A 12,578-nucleotide genomic window follows, 5' to 3' on the forward strand; every position below is an offset into this window, starting at 1 on the left:
AAAAAAAAAAAAAAAGAACCATATGTGGGGATAATTTCCTTCAGATGGTATCTACATAGATACTTTTCAATACCATCAAATCTGTTTATAAATGGCTTGAAGAAATTGTCACTTAAAATAATATACTTCTCCAAAGTAAGTCCCAGAGGGAAGCTGGATATCATAATACTATATATACATTTCTCCATCAGAGTGGTTGTTTGGGATACATAAAAATTTGGTCTTATTTTCATAATTTCACACATTTCCCCCTGCTTTTAAGCAACTCTAGGAAGTGCCTTAAACCTACCACCAATCCTAGAAGGCAGATCTCCATAAATGTGTTACACAGAAGAAAGTATAAACTATCATAAAAACAAGACTATATGTCTAAATACCCCACCTGGTAACAAAGGAAATCCATATATTCAGACAAATCCCATTTAGCATTCCAGATTTCTAAACCTACACTTGAAGTTTCCTCTCACATGAGCCCAGCAGGCTCACAAGAGCCCCATAAGGTTGATGGGTAAAGGATGGCCAGTTTACCAAAGTCCCTTTCCTTAATAGCCCAAGAACTTAAGAAGATCTAAAATCCCCAACCAAGGTAGAATGTTTTAAAATCCAGGTCATTCATATGAATAATTTTTTGCAAAATCTGGTGAAAGTGGACACATTGTTATTTTTCAATAAGCCTCATCACAGGTAGAACACCATCAATCTTTCTTTAATCAACAAGCTTTGATAAAGCAGCACCCCTGCATGGAAGACCCTCTTCTCCTGCCAGGGTCACAGATGGTGAGGATTTCTAAACTGAACTCTAACCAGAATCTGATTCTTTCTTGTAGGCCACGTCACCTAAAAATCACCCACACGGTCCCCTTAAATGAAAAATCATGATGGTTTATGACTAATCCAGCCCACATTCACACATAACTGTGATTTCATGCATTTGGTTTCTTTTTAATTTTAGGGATGCTGTGATCTAGCTATGGCCACAGAAACCTTAAAACAATCACATAACCTGTAGTTGAACTTAAATTGAACTGTATATGTGCCAGATAATTTTAAAGTGCTATTTAAGGCTAGATGTTAAATGCTAATTTCTTTCACATAAAATATGAATAAATATACACATAAGCATATGTACACAAAAAGGTAGATATACATTTTAAAATAATATCAAATACCCGTAAAATATTAACTTACTGCAAGCCCTCTTTCCCTCCTAAACTGCTTAACCATAATTACTTTACACATTACAACAAATCCCTAGAGCAAGATTAGTACATATATTGTCAACATCTGCTCTACAGCTAGAAGCAATGTCCTAATATTTTTTAAAAGTATAAAAAATTAAAACCCCTAAAATGTTCAAATTAGATTAGTATATATGTTTATCTTTAATACTGACATAGTACATAAAAGTACCCTAAAAATTTATAAGAAGGGCATAGGTATGACTTTTCATAATTCAGCTAATATAATTTAAGATAAGGCAAGGTACTTAAAATGTCTAGATGGACCTTCTTAGCCCATCAAATATGTAAATATTTGATTATATTTGATCCTGGTGTTATCAGTAGTTCTACCAGGATTATACATGTACAACATTGCATAAGGATGCTATTTTATTTTATAAAAATGAATATTCCCCCCCACTAGATTGTAAGCTGAATGAGAGAAGGGAATTTTTTTGTTCATTTCTGTACATTCAGTACCTAGAGCACTGCCTGGCCTATAATATGCATACAGTAAATACTTGTGAATGAATGAGCTGGCATCAAGAATACCCTACACTGTATTCAGCCACACTCAAGGCGTTTAATATGAATGATTCAATACTCCCCTCTGACTATAATCCTCTGTCCTTCTAGCCTATTCACTCAATGACCTCCCCTAGCCCCACACCTATTCTCAGACATCTTGAGGGGTCAGTCTTCCATAGACCCTTCTACTTTTACCTGTTCAGCTCCTTCCTATTTTCACTTCCCCTCCTAGATAGGTTAGATTCTATTGCTTCAATTGCCCTCTTGTCAATATCCTCAATAACCAATGATTTCATTGCAAAGATCTGATAAAAACATAATCCTTCTGAGCCCAACTGTTGTACATCCCCATGTAGGCATACTCTTGAGATCTATTGGAGGAAAAAATCATAGTCTGGTAGATTATTACCCATATGAATTCTTGGTCACCAAGCTCACCGCAACACTGCCTGGCACTGCAACTATGCTTCCCTAACCTGCTCTCCTGTTGTCCACAATAACTATTTCAAACCTTCCTCAGGCACCTTCAATATCTAACCCAAACCTTGTTCCATCTCAAACCCTGCTCTAAGAGGCTGGCCTTTCCTTGTTGTTTTTTGTTTATTTGTTTGTTTGTTTTTTGAGACAGAGTGTCACTTGATCACCCTCAGTAGAGTGCTGTAGCATCACAGCTCACAGCAACCTCAAACTCTTGGACTCAAGTGATCCTCTTTTGCCTCAGCCTCCTGAGATGGTACTACAGGCACCCACCACAACACTTGCCTATATTTTTAGAGATGGTGGTGTCGCTTTGGCTCAGGCTGGGCTCAAACTCCTGAGCTCAAGCAATCCACCTGCTTCAGCCTCCCAGAGTGGGAGGATTACAGATGTGAGCCACTGTATCCACCCTCTTGGCCTTATCTTTTTCACCACAGAGAAATATAAATGCCATCAGACACATTCCCATTGCCAAATCTATAAACCTATTTTCATCTATACCTATTCAAGATAATCCTCTACCTCATTCTGGATCCCCTCCCATCTGGCATAAGGACTTTGCCCTGTAAAAACTCTTCTCTATCAATTATCCCTTCCTTCCTATCAGCCTTCAAAGATACTAAGGCCCTGGAGGGGATGGGAGGGGCAAGGGGAGGTCAGATCGAGGGAGGGTGAATGGTGGTACATAATGCAAGGGTATATGTCAGATCTATTAGCATAGAGTATGTCTTAACACAATAATTAAGTAAACGAGATGAGGTATATATTAGACAGTGTGACATAAGCGTTCCTAATTCTATATGAAATCAGCACATTTTACCCCATAAATGCATTAATGTACACATGACCTATGTGTTTATGATTTTTTTTGTGTGTGTTTATGATTTAATAAAAATTAAATTATATTTTGGATGTGTCTAGTTAAATATAATATTAACATAATTAAAATCTATTATTAAAATTTTAAAAAAGATACTAAGTCTTTATCTTATATTAAAACAAATTCCTAGGTTCTCCACCCCTCCCCTGCTATCACACTTTCTCCACTCTTTAGAGCCAAATTTCTCTAAGGAAATGTACATATTCACTGACTTCACTTTCTTATCTCCCCAGTCAGTTCTCAACCCACCATATTTTTAGCTTTTCACCCTACACTCCCTGAAAAGGTCACCAAAAATATTCTAAATCCAATGGACAGTTCTTGGTCTTTCTCTTCCCAGACTTCTCTCAATGTTTAGTACTAGCAACCACTTTTTCATGGAGCCATTCCATTTTGAAACTTATCCTACAATATTCAAGTAAATTCACAAATACATTGGAAACAAAAAATATTAAAGAATGTAAGCATCTATTAACAGGAAACTGAATAGTTACATCATAGTACGTACATATTATAGAATATTGTGTAGCTATGAAAAGAGGCAGTATGGCCAGGCCCAGTGGTTCACACCTATAATTGCAACATTTAGGGAGGGCAAGGCAGGAGGACTGCTTTGAGGCCAGGACTTTGATACCAGCCTGGTCAACAGAAGGAGAACCCTATCTCTACAAGAAAGAAGGAAACAAGGAAAGGAAAGGAAAGGGGAAAGGGGGTGGGGGAAAGGGGAAAGGCCAAAGGGAAAAGGGGAAAGGGGAGGAAAAATTAATTTTTAAAAAGAGGTACTTTAGTTTGATATATACTGATCACACTGAAAGCTTTCCACAATATATTAAGTAAAAAAATACATTGTAAATCATATATTTTTCATTTTTTACATATAAATGTATATAGATTAGATTGATGAATGTAAATATTTTATACAAGCATATAAAAATGTTTTGAAAGAAATACAAATTTAACATTATTTTTTCCGGAGAATGGAATAAGGAGGAACAGAAGACGTATATGTTACTTTTTATTGTGTCATGTAATAAAAATATAGTCATATCCCTGAACACACCAACACTTCTGAACTACATAAGAAAGAAGCTCAAAGGAGATCAAAAAGGAATGGCCATAGAGACTGGGGGAAAATATATTAGGATTTCCAGAGCTAAGAGAGTAAAGAGAGAAGTACAGCTAATTGTTTCAAACACGGAGAAAGGAATCTACTAAAAATAAGGAGAAACAAGTATCCAACAGAGAATATGAACAATTCTTAAAGAAGGAAAATCAAATGGCCAATAGACATCAAAAAGAAAAAGTTCACTCTTACTGGTAATAAAGGATTTTTTATGTCTGTGTATTGCTTCAGCAAAATTTTAGAAAGATAATATTCAGGTTTTTTTAAAGAAGGATATAAGAGAACTCATATTTTGTTGGTAAGTATAAATTGGTAAAAACCTATTAGAAAGCAATGTGACAATTTGATTTCTAAAAACTAAACATCACAGAACTTATCACAATTTCAATTAAATAATCATGTGATACATTTTTTAACACATGCTTCCCCAGCTGACATTACCTATGTGAGAAAAAGGCCATTGTCTATTTTCTTCGGCACTATATCTCAGGCATCTAGCTGGATGGATAGATGGATAGATAGATGGATCCTTTTGTAGGATCCTGGCACATTGTAAGCCCTCAGTAAATCAAAGCATGCTTTCTGAAAAGTTGCTGTCAATAGTTCAAAGACACCAGTACCAAAGGGATTCTGGTGCCTGAACTGATACAGCTACAAACAAGAAACAGTATAGGTGTCATGGAAATTTTCCATCTCTTAAATATTACTGAAGTTCAAGACAGGTTTAGATCAGAGGTGTCCAACCTGTGCCCCGTAAGCCACATGCTGATTTTGTGAAGACTTTTTTATCTGTGGTGTTGGATATCATGAACAGTATCCATGGACCTTTTTGTTGTTATTGTTAATCAGCTTTTATTAGTATTTGTGTGTTTAATGTGTATCCCAAGACAACTCTTCTCCCAGTGTGCATCAGAGAATAAAAACAGTTAGACACGCCTGGTTTTAGATAGTCACAGATATGAAAGCCACGGTGGCCCATAATTTCAACTATTATTCTGTCAGTACCATCCAATCTCCTGTCCTCTTGTATTTCTATAACAGCCACCAGAAAAATTCCTTAAATTAGACTTGTCACGCTCTATTTTTATACCTGTGCTGATGAGGGCTGCCTGAGAGAATGGATAGAGGGTTCTGTGACTTGAGACAAAAACAAATTCAAGTTATCCAAGCCTTTTCCTTGTTCATTTTATTTTATTCCAGTTTTATGAAAGTATAATTGACACAAATTATATATATTTATAACATACGGCATTATATGCACCTAAAGAGCTCTTCTTTTCATCCCTCTCCACCACTATTCCAACCGTTTACCACCCTTCCCTCTCTAGGCAACCCTTCATACACTCTTCAGAGGGACCTCCCTCAAAATCCTGTCCCTCTACAGCTCCTTCTTTCTCCACAACTACAACAATTCTCCACTCTTAATGGAAGAGCTACCATTTTTTCTCTAAGGCCAGGCTTTCCCCCTGCCTTTTTACTCCAGTACTCCTACCCTCCAGCTTCCTTGGAGACCTTGCATCATCAAGTTCTATGTCATCTACACATAAATGGACTTGTCTATTTCCTAGGTTTAAAATAAAACAAAAGTGTGGGCTCTTCTTGTACCCTTTGCCCTAGTGCCTATTAGACACACTCTCTTTTGCCCATCATAGCTAAGCTTCCTCAATATGTGCACCATGTATTTTATCAGTCCTCACTCCCTAACCCTCTACAATCTGCCTTCTCTCCTCCCGCTGAACTGATGTCATCATTGACCTCCTAATTGGCAAAATCTAATGAACATGTTTTTAAATGTTTTATGGTGTGTTTTATCTGATTACAAGGGAAAGTTATGACATATGACAGACTAGAGAAGAAAAAACCCATATACTATATAATAGGCAATGGGCAAATATCCCAAAGAAATAAATATAACCCAAAGAAAAATGTGCAAATGATATAAAGGAGCAAGTTTCAGAAGAAATACAAATAGCTAACACACATGCTCAGCCTCTCTACTGATCAGAGAAATGCCAAATGCCAAGTTAAATCAGTTAGATACTATTTTCCACCTATCGGATTGGCACAAATTAAAGACTCTTCATGCTCAACAAGAGCATGAGTAAAAGCATTCTCAGTGGGGAAATTCTAAACCACCTTGGATGTCACTTTGGTGACGTCTATTTTAATTTTTTAAATGTGCATGTCTCTTAACCTCACAATTCTCCCACTAGAAAGCTATCCTACAGAATTACTTGTGTGCTTCTATATACTTGAGCATTGTACAAGAAATGTTCACTGCAGCCTTGTGGTAGCTTAGACTAAGGTGATATCCAGGAGTTGGAAACATGTGGCAGAATGTATGATACAGTTTGAAGATCAGGTCAGCCCGACTTCCTAATGAATTGAATGTGGGCAGGGGAAAGGAGGGGAGAGAAAGAAAAGAATCAAGGGTAATCTTATGTTCTTGATTTGAGCAACTGAATGGATGACGGCCCCATTACACTGAGAGAGGAGCGGCCGAGGGAAGTGGGTAGGGATGTGAGGGCAATCAGGTGTACTGTTCTGGCCATGTTACATTTGCAATGTCTACCGGATAGACAAGTAGAGATGTCAAATAGATCACTGAATGTATAAGGCTGCAGCTTAAAACAAAGGCCTGGGTAGAGACATAAATTTGGGAATTATTAGTGTTACTTAAAGCCATGGAGCTGGATGAGAGCCTCTAGGAAAATTTTAGATGGAGAAAAGTCCACAGACTGAGCCCTGGGTCACTCCAATGTTCAAGGTAAGGGAAACAAATTTAGTAGAAGAAGAGATTGGGCAGTTTTTGTACAAACTTAAGTTTTAAAGATGTTAACATACATTAATTGTGAGAATCACATATTGACCCCCCCCTTTATCAAGGGCCCAACTCCTTATAAGTCTGTCTTTAAAGAGATTCTGGCCTTTTTTCTTTCCTGAACATTTCAAAACATACTTAAACAGAATAGCATTTTTATCTCTTATGTTGTGTAGTGGTTTTTTCACACTGCATAATCCTCTTAGTGTAAAACTAGTCAAGTACTACACAAGTAGCACTCAGCGTTTCTTCCATAAAGTTCATTATCCAATAATCACCTTACCCCTAAAAGGCTAACAGGGACATGAGGCCAAATGTCTAATTTGTGGCATCTTTTATTCTGAACTGTTCACTTCTCCATTACACAGTAACTTTCTCCAGCCTCTTACTGAGATTGACAAATGCCTGGAAAGTCTCAACATATCTGACAATCTGCATCCCCTCCTCCTAGTGCAACCCCCCTTCCTACCAACAAGAAGCACAGCATCTTTACATTCTCAATTTTAAACCTTAGAAGTTTCCATCCAGAAATCCATACTTTAAAAAACAGAGAGGAAACACTTCCAACTCGGTCAATGTTGTCATGAAGAATGCAATTTCCAAGCAAAACTCTGCAAAAGGAAAGCTGTGGAAGAACTGAACCTGGCAACAATTACACGTTACACCTTAGGGCAGGCATGCTCAAACTACGGCCTGCCTAGGACATTTATCCAGCCCGCCAGGTGTTTTTGCCGCTGCTGCCTGTCCTGCTTAGCAGCCAACTCATCCCAGGGCCCACAGTTTGGCCCTCCAACAGTCTGAGGGACAGTGAACTGGCCACCTGTTTAAAAAGTTTGAGGACCCCTGCCTTAGGGCAACAAACTGGGTAGGCTTACTTTTAGGCCCAGTGAGCAACAGAGAGTGCCAAATTCCTAGAATGGTAATGTCATTCATGAATTCATTTCATGAATATTAGTACGTACCTAAGATGTGCCAGAGTCTTGGGGTCCACTGGCAAATACAACAGACAGCCATCCCTGCCCACATGAAGTTTATGTTATTGGGCGGGAGCAGAGAATAAACAAGAAAAATGTAATAAGGTAGGCAAGGAGCATAACAAATGTTCATAAAAGAGGTCATAAGTTTAATATTGACTGACAATTGAAAACAAGATTTTTTTCCTTGGAGCCATGGTGTTTTATTACAAAGATAGAATAAAAACTTCAAAAACAAAATGATCCTTTCTAATTGAATGAAAAATTTGGATTTTTTTAATTATTTTCTGTGCATGAGTTATATGCAACCCATGCAGTGCTACAATCAATTTTTACACTGTGTGCCACATGAGCTGTATGTGACTCACAACATACTTATTGAATTTGTTTCCGACAATTGAGTCTTTTGTCATTCCACAAATATTTAGTTGTGTCTGGAGTAGAGCTTGGGTGGACCTAGTATTTACAACAATGTCACATCACCACATACTATCATATCAATTTTGATTTTGTTCAAATAGCCTCCAGGTAAATATTCAGGGCAAAATGTACAATTGGAAATTACAGAAAACAGGGAACCCAGTCCAGCATATGTGGCTGCGCTCGGGCAGCCACCTGGAGTGGGGTGACTGGAGGCGGAGGACATGCTGATTAACAATGAAAACAATACGCAGAGGTTACACAACTTCAAGAGGCACCAGGCTCAAAAGTAGTGTGAGTTAAATATAACTCACATAGCAGTTAATGTGTTAAATATGACTATCAGAGAACGCCTCAGTAAGGTGAGATTCAAGTACCAACTCCTAGCTATGGGATTTCAAGTGCCTCAGGAAAATGTCTTCTGTACTTCAATGCCACCATCACTAGACCTCAGCCCCTTAAAGGCATAGTATCCCCAATTTCTAGCACAAATATTAATATTTGTGTTTAAGACAAAGGGAGCTTCAAGATCCAGATCTTAGCCTTAGAGAAGTTACAAACTCCCATGTGCAAAAACAACTAAGAATGGTGTTAGAGGCTTTACTGAGGTGTAAATAGAGAGCTTTTAGGATAAAGGACAACTAGTAATTCTCCTTAGGGGAAGGAAGTTATGTGTTCAGTAAGGCTGTTCCAAAGGCAGTGCTTTTAGAGCTAATTCTTGAGAGATGAATAGGAATTACTGGGGAGGAGAATATAGTGGCAAGTTAGCTTTTCGGAAAGGAAGAAAAAAAGGAACAGTTTGATAAAAGTCCCAGAGATGGGATCAGAAAGGACATTTTCTCCCTGACTATTCCTACCTAAGGTAGTCCTTCCATTCCATGACAAAACGAGCACACAATCACCCTCAATCTCTCTGCCCTGGCTGTTAGGAAATCCTCATCACTTCCCACATCCTAATTTCTCCCCTAGCCAGCAAGAGAGGATGAAGTTGAGTTAGGCACACGTTCCTAAAATCCAGGCACCATATGCCTAGAATCTTCTCCTAAGTTCAGGACAATTGCCATGAGGAGGTTTCATTCATGTGGGTACACTCAGGGGTGTGCGCTTATAGTAGCAACTGGACACATTTTGGAAATGAAGTGCATAAGACACCAGTGAGATAAGTGGTCCAAAGTGCATCTGAGGTGGAGTCAAAGACCAAAACTTCTATTTCAGCTTAAAAGTGAATTTTTTAATCACTGAATCCTCACCCATAAACTAGTCAATGGTCTTAACATCCAAGACAGTAGAGGTGGTATGGCAGGATAGAAACAGAAGCTCTAACCTTCATCAATGGTATGGGGCAAGACACTTAAGCTCTCAGAGTCTTTTTTTCATCAGAACATGCTATTTACAGCAACTACTGCATAGAGTTATTGTGAGGATTGAGTAACTATGATATAAAGAACTTATCACAGTGTCTGGCTCGATAGAGTCTAATAATCATTATTAATAGCAGCCTTTAAGAGGAAAATCTCAGAAAACATCAAGCATAATGCTACATATACTCACAGACCAATTACCCCAGAACAGGCCTCCAAGTTCCATTTCACTGCTCTGACCTAGAGTGAGGCACCTGAAATTGTGTGACCAGAAATGTTCATCCTTTGTCCTACCTAGAAGAGCCTCTCAAACCAAATCCTCTTCTACCAGGATTTCCAGTAGGTACTAAAAACACAAACAAAAAGCAGAACCAGGGCCACAGCTCTGCATTGAACATTGTTTTCACTACAGCAGAGGAGAACACTTTAGGTCATTAATACTTCAATATTAGTGGATTTATGGGGGAGGGGCTGAAAGAGTAGAAAAGAAGCCAGTTAAAAATAGGTCCAAGATGTACTGCAGACTAATTTCTGCCACAAACGTACAAAGTCAAAGGTGAACTCTACCAAGAGCAGTATTCTGGAATGCTCCTCTGATCCTCCAGTACAGCAGAGGAAGAAAAGATTGGTTTATGAGAAACTTAGCACTTTTTCAAGACACCAGAACTCTAACCAAATGATTTCATCACCAAAAAACCCATCTCATTCAATGTTAAGGGCTGGAGAAACACCTTTTCTGCTCCATTACAAACATCACAGGAGCTAGAAGTATTCTATCCCCCCTTCTGAGGGTTCTGGGGACCCTCTTCCAGAAGCTAATCTCCAGAGCCTGCTTGTAAGCAGTTCAGCTCCAGAGCACACAGGCCAGTCCCCAACCGCCAGTACAGAGGGAGCCCACTGAGGCAGGACTCAGGCCAACTGGCCTCCAGCCTTTACCTGTGGATGATGGGCCAAGGCCAGAGAAGCTGACGCTTTGAGGTCCAAGATCCGGAGACAGCGCAGGTTAGAGACGTGGTGGGAGTGCTCAGAGCTGTGAGAGGAACCTAGGAAAGGTGACTGGACGTCTCGGAGGGCGCAGCGCCTGTTAAGAGGTTTGGTCCACTCCCGCCCCCAGGGCAGCTCTCTGGAGGGGCCCTGGCTCCGGCTGGCGGGAAAAGCCCGGGCACTCCGCGTGAGGGGAGACAGAGAGAAGCCAACGCCCAGAGGGGCACAGCCCGCGTTAGCGACGAGTGGGCCAGGAAAGTTGCCAGAAGAGGTCCCAGAGAAAGAAAAGTATCGGGGAGGGACCGCCCCAAGCAGAAGGGAGTCAAAGCCTGGGGGGTGCGGTCCGGAAAGAGGGCTGCGGAGACGGGACAGGCGGTCAGCTAAGGAGAAGGAAAGACAGGGAGAACAGAAAGGGAAGGGAAGGAAGCAGGACCCTGAAATGAGGGTGGGGGCTGCTTCAGTGGAGAAAGGGGCTAGGGGGCCCAGAAAGAACCCCGAACCGAGGGTGAGGGGGCGGCCGCTGGCTGCCGACCTACCTGTCACCTGCAACAGGTGCCGCGAGAGGGCGAGACGTCCCAGTGCAGGATTCAAGGGCGGGTCTGCAGCTCTGGGAAGACCACAACCCAGCTCCGGCTGCCGGCCCTTTTCGCCCTCCCAGGAGGCGGAAAAAGCTTCAACTTTCCCTGGAGCTGGGAGGAGCTGGACTCTTAAAGGGGCCGCACAGCTCTCCCGGCTCCTTAGTAGGGGGCCTGGCAACCTGAAAGGGAGCTCTGAGAGCGAACTCCCTAAGGCACTGGAGGAATGTCCTCCCCGGTTAGGAACCGGAGCTTGGGGCTGAGAATCGTGGTCTAAGTCTAGGCGTGCTGCACTCTACGTCCATCTGTTAGCTCTCTTTGAATGTAAAATCAAACTTCTTCCATTCAGCTAAGCCAAAAGTTGTAAATTGTCTCATACTTTTTCTTTTTCTTTTGTCTCATACGTTTAAGAAGATAAAGAGTCTGAGCTATAATTTTGGGAAGGTAAAATAATGGTATCATTCTGATCCTTTAGCTTTTGGCCTTTGTGGCAAATGAAAAGTGTCTAAAATAGAAACATTTGAGGCAAAGGACATAGACTAAATTTACACATACACGCTCAAAGACACAACTGGTTAAAATATTCATCTAACTAGTAATCAGAGAAAAGAGCAAATTAGAACAATGATGAGATTCATTGGTAAAGAGTTTTGTTTGTGTTTTTAGTAATACAATGATGATAAAGTGGCCACCAAAACAAGCTTCCTCATAATTTGCTGGTAGGAGGGTATGTTGATTAAAAACCCTTTTAGAAAACATGTGAGCAATTTATATCAATAGACTTTAAAATGTTCATCTCATAAGTGAGGTAATGGTTATGTTAACCAGTTTGATGTAAGCATTCCACATTGTATATGAAATCAGCACATTGTACCCTATAAATGCATTAATGTACAGAGTTAGGATTTAATTTAAAAAAAGAAATAAAATGTTTATCTCTATCTAGTAATTGTAAATTCCTCTCCCTCTCTGCCTCTCTTTTTCTCTCCCCCTCCCCTGCTCTTTAACCATTAAACGTGCTCCAGTATTTTTTATCTGTCATCAGCAATTAAATATGCTCAGGTTTTCACCAGGTTAAAAATTCTGCCCACACACAAAGTCCCTCTCCTACTCCTTTATATGGGCAAATTTAGTGAAAATGTACTCTATAAGTGCATTTGTAATTTTCATTCCCTCACTTCTTGTTCATTTCTCAACCTCCTTCAGCAATGTGGC

The 12,578-nt window shown here is 39.9% G+C and overlaps 1 protein-coding gene across 1 annotated transcript in view; it reads right to left on the reverse strand.

The window, feature by feature from the left end:
- Positions 1-11,426, reverse strand: part of SYTL4 (synaptotagmin like 4) — a 57,190-nt gene extending 45,764 nt beyond the window's left edge. Inside the window, exons 1-2 of the mRNA XM_023517933.1 lie at positions 11,325-11,426; positions 10,741-10,834 (exon numbers count right to left, since the gene is read on the reverse strand). The gene's annotated coding sequence lies outside the window, so the exon portion shown is untranslated. The remainder of the gene's footprint in view (positions 1-10,740; positions 10,835-11,324) is intronic.
- Positions 11,427-12,578: the final 1,152 nt, after the last annotated feature.

The sequence above is a fragment of the Otolemur garnettii genome, unplaced genomic scaffold, assembly GCF_000181295.1.
Source record: "Otolemur garnettii isolate 467f Iridium unplaced genomic scaffold, OtoGar3 scaffold00125, whole genome shotgun sequence".
Classification (NCBI taxonomy): domain Eukaryota; kingdom Metazoa; phylum Chordata; class Mammalia; order Primates; family Galagidae; genus Otolemur; species Otolemur garnettii.